General features: G+C 37.7%; 1 non-coding gene across 1 annotated transcript; it reads right to left on the minus strand.

The window, feature by feature from the left end:
* Window positions 1-7,561: 7,561 nt before the first annotated feature.
* Trnai-gau (transfer RNA isoleucine (anticodon GAU)) lies at window positions 7,562-7,635 on the minus strand. The gene has a single exon. It is a non-coding gene; the product is annotated as a tRNA-Ile (tRNA).
* Between the last annotated feature and the right edge of the window lie 453 nt (window positions 7,636-8,088).

Here is an 8,088-nt window from a genome sequence, read left to right on the forward strand (position 1 = left end):
AACTGGATTCCGTTGCGACGAAGTCGCCGTTCGGGCAAAGGCCTTTGCCGAAGGAAAACTCCTTTGTAGGACAAAACCACCTTAAACTATACTAGTTGTCGACGTTGAGGGGGTTAATATCGTGAATAGCGAAATAGTACGGGCAGATGGTCTGGAAGGCAGACTAAAATTGGCCGCGCGTTTGGCCCAGTTTGCGTTTACACCAAGAAGAGGCCGGGCTCGGCCGCGGCTCGGCCGCGGCCGAGACCACCTCCAGAGCGAGGCCAAATGCGAGGCCAATTTTGGCCTCGCATTTGGCAAAATTGGCCTCGCATTTGGCCTTTCGCGCGTTTACACTGAAGCGGGGCTGGGCTCGGCCGCGGCTCGGCCGCGGCCGAGCCTCGCACTGTAAACGGGGTCTTTGATTCCATATAGTAACTATTGCAGTAACTATTGCCCCATCTGTGCCAATCATCATTCATTAGTGAATTACTCTCAAATTTCAGTCTTCCAATAGGACAACAAACTACAGACCGTAATACAAAACTTGGTGAATGGCCTATTCCCACTGTCGATTGCTTACTTTCTTTTCCCGACGGTCTGCCTTGCTTGTTTTGGATGAATAGACTTGGCTCCTTCTCGCCGTAGATGGCGTATTGGTCCTGTTCGATGCATGCTGTTACAGCCCAGTCAAGAGAAGAGCGATTTTGACACTTGACGTAATCTTTGCAACAAGCAGGTGTGACATATTATTAGATATCTGACATCTGCTTTCCTTGATGCGATATTGACATATCATTGGGTTAACATTAACTATTTGTAGAACCCAATTACAGGCTTCCACTTTTAGTTGTATAGACGCTACGAACAAAATGGCTCAAATTCAAGAAGGTGGTAAATTTGAAACCGTGGTTTAATCAATGTTTGTTTTGTTTGTTTGTTTGTTTTTCGTAGCGCCAATGCCACATGGCTTATTTCCTTACGAAATCAACTATTACGTCGACGAAATGATCATTTCGTAACAAAATTTCTTAACAAAATAAGGCCATACAACGCTTGGCGCCCCATGCAAATTGGCCATATCTTAAACTATGGTTTCATTTGTATCGCTTTCGTGAATTCGATCCATAGTGGATAGCTCGAGAGTACGAAAGTGGGACAAATCATTTAAATGGAACTAATTTCTAGAAGAGCTTCATCAAGCTTCACACGCTGCTTCTCCACTCGTCCTCTCCCTCCTTTTCTCTGTCACTTTTGTTACCGTTATGTTATCTAACATTACGATAGCATAACAGTAAATTGTGTTAAAAATTGCTTTTTAGTGTTCATACTTTTATAAAATGCACCACAACCTTTACACAAATTCAACGTTCATTTTATTAATATATGATTAAAAAATGATATACTCAGTAATCACATGATACCTGCAACGTCTTGGCGATCGCATTTTTCAGCAGCTTCACGAAGTCGACATCTAATCTCGTAATTGCTGCATTCTCCGTTCGACACCCAGTCTTCCAGCAGCTTGTCTGTTCTAAACAACCATTCTAAGTTCTCCCTGTTTCTGGCGTCTATGTCTTCTGACTTCATATGTGTTTCTCTACCTAACGACTCGACGTGCCGTCTGGTTATTGTCAGGGCCACTGTCTCAATGTCAGCCTTATCCAGCGGCTTTTTGTTCTTTTCTGAAACTGAATTAAGAGAAAATATCATTACATCAACTTTTCGATCTTCTCTCTATTCGCCTCTCGATTGCTCACCAAGCATCGTATGACACTATATCCAATGTTCTTTCAATCCCTTTCACTACAGGAAGTAACCATGAGTGTTGGTTTTTAATCCATTCAGATTTCTATTTCGCTTGTGGACAATCATCAATAAATCAGAAGATACCATTGAAATTACTGAGCTCGGGACCTAGTGTAACCTTTATAAGAAATCACGGTGTTCATGTGCCTCACTATTCAAACAATACACACAAGAAAGGTTTGGTCCGTCTGTTATCTCGTGTGCTGTAAGATTAATTGAACAAAACAAAATCATGGGAGACACAAAATAAACCTGCATTCTACCAACGCACTGCTTAACCAATTATGGAGTACATAAAAAACAAGATCACAATGGGTGTGTATTCTGTAAACCAGGTATGCGTAAAGTGGCACAATGTCGAGAATAACTGATCGACTGTATCTAAAGGGACTGTACAGTACTGGTTTAGGTGGGGATTCATGTTTAGAACTTTCCTAAGTGATATACTGAAAAACCTCTTATGAAAATACGAAAGAGCATGTAATTCTAAGAAGAATTCAACGGTTATTTCATGGAAATTGGTGTTCAAATGGCTGAGATATCCAAAGAGTGATAATAATAAAAGACTACAGGCCACGCCTTTTATAATGATCTTTTTGTTTCACCTTTTTTTTTTTGATATCTCAGTCATTTTAAAATCAATTTTCATCAAATAAACTCTTGATAACCCTTAGAATCGCAGTCTATTTGACATCTCATAGAATGGTTCCTGAATATCACGCAAAATGTTAAAAGCTAAATCCTCACCTCGACGAGAACTGTACACACCCTTTAATTATTATGAGGGTGTGCCAGAAATAAACAAAAACAGAAAAATAGATGCCTGCTGCTTTTAGTGAAACTGTCTTCTTTCACTTTTCGTCTTGCTCATTTATTTCTCTCATTTTCTGCCTATCATTTCTAATACACTTATTTATTACTCGGGGACATTGATCGCTAGCGTCAAAAATCACCCATAGCCTTCATAATATTATGACCATTGAATCATTTCATGATATGGTAAAGACACATGATTCTGAACTTTATTCAGAGCAAAGTACTAACGTTTGTGCAATTTCTTCCTAATCTGCGTTTCTCTTATCAAACCAAAACTAAGGTTTCTGAAATAATTACTATCATCTGTATTGGTTTCACTTTGAGAGACCATTCAAACTGTTTTGTAAATCTTGCAATTTTGAACAAATTCATGGCACTCCTGACTGTCACATGGTCCAAGTTGAGATGTATGTGCCAAGGTTTGTACTTTTGGAAAAATGTATACTTACTCTGGAAAAACGTCTTAGCAACTGCCTTACAACCAGCTTTTTCTACAGCCAAGCAAAAAGCCACCTTGACGTTAAAAGATTTGCCCTCTTCCACTGCCATCTTCTGTAGTTTTATGTCTTCTTCTATACGCACAAAACGCGTCGTCTCCGTCCCCACACTAGGCACTATGTAACCATCTGCCCATTCTTTCAGCTTCATAGAACACTTCTCCGCCAACGCTCTTGTATTCCCTGCTTCGAGATCCATTTGAGTGTTTATGTCTAGATGCTTCAGCAGCGCCTTCACTTGTTGAGGCTGTTTGCCGACACACCACAAAACATGACTGATGTCGTCATGAGAGAGCTCGCAGTGCTTCTGACGATACTCTGAAAAGGAAAGATTGAGGAGGAAGTTTATCTAAAAATAAAGTAAGAAACAGAACGAATATAATATTCTGTTACAGTACAAAAGTTTGCTGGAAAAGAGTACCTTTTGACCTTTTGACCTTTTGATCGTAGTGTCATCAATCCACCTTTCAGACTGCGTAACTTCCCGAAAAAAAAAATGAACAAACATGGGAAGACTCGTCATACATTGTATTTTGACAATGATTAAAAAAAAAAAAGACTAAACTGCAAATTCTGGTGCCTAAGTTTGCCCTGCCTTGAAGCGGGCCACTCTTCGTTCTTAAACAAAAAGCAAACAAACGAACAAACGAACCATACAACAGCAACAATTTTAGCATATATTCCTCAATGCACATCTTACAAATATGCAGAGCATTTTATAAAAGAGGATTCTCTCTCTCTCTCTCTGTCTCTCTTCATATATCTATTTATCTATCTATTTATTACTTTCTCGAGTTTTGGATAATCGGGGTGACCCCAAGAGGGGGAGGGTATACCCATTTATACATTAAAAAAAAAAATGTGCATGCTACCAGCCTAGCAATAATACCTGTCCAATTTCGTAAAAAAAAAAAGAGTAATAATAATAATGATAATCATGCGTCCTCCAAAACTAAGGTGTAAATGTGATGATTGGGTCCAAAATTTGGTCGCACCCCCCCCCCCTCCCCGGCCCATCCAGGATCAGCGGTTATAACAGACTTGAAAATACAGTCACCTAGAGTACTTTCTCACAGCTTAGTGTATTGTAGGCCTGTCAATGCGTTTTAATAAAGGGACATCCTGTCACCATAGGGATTACGTGGCAAGTTGGCCTACAAAGAAGATATCTGAAAATGTAGTTTACGCACGACACGCTACGCACGATGGACAAAAATGATCGCAAGACTGCCCTACTTTGGCAAATGGAAGCAAGTGACATCGAGTACAAAATCAATGCTAAAAACGAAGAAAATTGGTTTTTTTGGTATGCCCTTCTACATATAAATTTGTGATGAGAAATAATATCGGTATTCGTGCAAGTCATTATGGTGATGCATTTACCACAATTCGAAGAATTTTGATATTCCCATAGAAACTCATTATTATGTAGCTTGCTTCCTTTTGCAAAAGTATTATAACTTTGTAGTAAACATCAAAAATCTGGCAAAAAGAAGCAAGTGACGATCACATCATAAGGAGAATTTGATTTGTTTATTCAATTAAAGAGATATGCTTATATTGACATATTTTGGCATTCACAGCATGTTTTTATGATGTTTAAAGAAGAACACATGATTTTTTCAAGAAAATAATTTGTTGCCATGGCAACAGCCAAAGACGTTATTAAGAAAAATGGCAACATGTGAATTCCGGTTCAGCACACCCAACATAAAGGTAATAGCTCACACACACACACACACAGAAAAAAAAAAACAAAAACCTCTAAACTCTACAGAAATTGATCATTTATTTCATTCTTTCTTTCCTTTTTAATGAAATACCTTTTCTTTGCATAAAAGAAAAGTTTTCCTCACGTTGTTGCCATAGCAACGATAATGATGTGGGATGAACATAATAATAAAAAAAAACCTGATAATCATCATAGCAATTTCTAATGAGTATAGGCCCTTGTATGCTACGCAATCTTTTCATGTTTTTATGCTTTTCATGAAAATATTTATTTATTATTGTTATTTTCTTTTTTTTTAATAGTTACCCTGGCAACCGTCGTTGCTATGAGGTAACCGTGACATTCTAAAATAAATATAAATATGTTTATATTGATTTAGTTTGGAAATTACAGCATGTTTTTAAGATGTTTAATGAGGAATACATGTTCTTTTAAAGAAAATAAGTTGTAGCCATGGCAACGGCTAAAGATATCATTTAGAAATATGGCAAAAGATGGATTCGTGTTCGGGACCCCCAAAATAGGTGAAATAGCAAAACAAATCTAACTCTCAAGATATTTATTAGCTACCGATTTATTTCAATCTTTCTTTCCTCTAATTGAAATACTTATTTTTTCCTTTAAAAGGCAGCTTTTGTAATGTTGTTGCTACGGCAACAAAAATAATGTGGAATGAACATAGTGGAATAAAGCTAATAATCAAGATAGTAATTTCTAATGGATATTCCACTCAATATTGTCCTGTTTTCTTGCTAATGAATGAAAAAGTTATACGTTTCTTTAAAAAATAGATGTTACAATGACAACCGTCATTGGTATAAGGGAACTATAACATTGGAAAATCTGTGATTTTTCAATTTGATTAAGGAGATATGTTTATGTTGACATATTTTGTTGTTTGCAACATGTTTATTATGTTTAACAAAGAATACATGTTCTTTTAAAGAAAATGGTTCGTTGCCATGGCAACGTCCGAAGACGTCATTTAGAAAAATGGCAACAGGTGGATTCGTGTTCAACACCAGCAAAATTGGGGAAATAGCACAAAAAATCAAAATCTATAGAAAATTTTAAAAACGCCCCAATATTGTGACATATTGTGACTATAATACACATTATGCATGCATTGTGTCACTGATCCTCTGATCCTAATAACTGTCAGTGCACTGATCACTGTGAATGTGCATGTAATAGCTGTTCACGTCGATTGGCTGCTGAAGCATTAGGAGGGCCTGAGCAGTTTGAGTGGTGGATTGTGATTGGTCAATTTAGTTTGCTGTTACTTGCTTCCTTTTGCCACCTGAATATCTCAGATATGGGCCAAAATTGTAACTTTTGGATTTTCAGTTAAATAGAGCATAATATGCCAAATCAAAAAAAAAAAAAATCAATATCCATAAAATGTCACTTGCTTCCTTTTGCCGAAATAGAGCAGGTTAGAGCTCAAAGGCTCAAGTGAGCTGTGATTGATACATCAACAACAACAACAAAACAACTAAAGAGTCACACGATATCAAATAAGCACGCCTTATGGAACTCATACGCACTAACACACACACACACACACACACACACACATTCAACTGAAATACATCCCCATCGGCATACAAATCTAAACCAACCTTCCATCTGCTTCCGCAAGATATCATTATTTTGATACGAACTGAGCTGCTTCCACTGCCTTCCCTCTTCAGTCTTCTCTTTCCATCTGCACAGACCTTTATAGATGTCCTCAGGTGGTATCACCAACTGACAGTCATAACCAACTTCGTTCTCGTCAATGAGAAACTGTCTAAGGAACTCAGCGAGGTGGTAGTTATTTTTCGTTTGGGTACTCATATCCCATAGCTCAATGTAGGAAATTGGCCCTGTGTACGATAAATATTTATCAACGTTTTACACTTTCAGTGTCAAGTACGTGACAATAAGTAACTGTCTTTCACAGCAAATTTATGTTAAACAACAATCATTCTGCATGATATCTACCATCCATTGCAGACAGAAGACAATCATTTACTTTTCGGTATTGTTCCAATAGCAAATTTATTCGGACAGACAGATCAACAAGGATGTCAGATTTTACTCCTGATTGTGCAAAAGCCTGGGATGGATCCTGGAAAGGATTTAGGGATAATGATAACATTGAAATGTATGAGGGGAAATTGTCACAATAGGGTAAAAGTTACATTAATTTTTTTTTGAATTAGATATATAGTTTTATCTCAAAACGACTTAACTCCATTTTTTGTCATCTTCAGATATTTGCGATTGAAACTATTGAAAAAAAAAGGTATATGAGAACATATCAGGATATCTGTTATCATAGCTTCAAGATAAGTGTTATTGTGCAACAAGTGAGGTATCATTGCAACTGATTGACAAATTGCCCTGCATCGACGTAAATAAGCACTGAATTGATCAGTGTTTTAGTAGTAGCCATGATACAAAATCAGGGGCGTACACACTCGAGCGGGATTCGAACCCACGACCTCGTGATCACCGGACAGGCGTCATCTCCACTAGACCACAGAGCTTTCGCCCGACAACTAGGGTTGGTTCTAATCCTTATAGCATGCAGCAGGTACTGCGTAATTATTCAAATTCATGAAATTCTTCCGTCGAGATGCTTTCATTGCAACTGATTGACAAATTGCCCTGCATCGACGCAAATAAGCACTGAATTGATCAGTGTTTTAGTAGTAGCCATGATAAAAAATCATAGGCGTACATACTCGAGCGGGATTCGAACCCACGACCTCCTGATCATCGGACAGGCGTCATCTCCAACTAGACCATCGAGCTTTCGCCGGACAGCAAGTGTTGGTTCTAATCCTTATAGCATGCAGCGGGTACTGCGTAATTATTCAAATTCATGAAATTCTTCCGTCGAGATGCTTTGTGGTATCTTTGAAAAGGGTTTAGTGTGCACTTTCTTATTGTATACTCACATTAAAATGTAAACAAGAAAATGAAACCTTACCAGTTTTGCGACCACACACTCTAAATTTTAAATGCTCAAAGTATTAATATGTGATTCCTATCCCTTCTCAGCGACTTTGTACGAGACTAGGAATACAATCAGTTATAAGCACTTGCATGCTGATCGTGTAAACAAACAGTCAGGAAAATGATAACAGTAGTCGTTACTCGACATTAGGGGCACATTAACATTATTAAAGTAAAAGATGCAAAGAAACTAATTCGAAAGTAATTCAATAGCCCATATATATATATATATATATATATTGCTTTTTT

The sequence above is a fragment of the Diadema setosum genome, chromosome 6 (assembly GCF_964275005.1).
Source record: "Diadema setosum chromosome 6, eeDiaSeto1, whole genome shotgun sequence".
Taxonomy (NCBI): domain Eukaryota; kingdom Metazoa; phylum Echinodermata; class Echinoidea; order Diadematoida; family Diadematidae; genus Diadema; species Diadema setosum.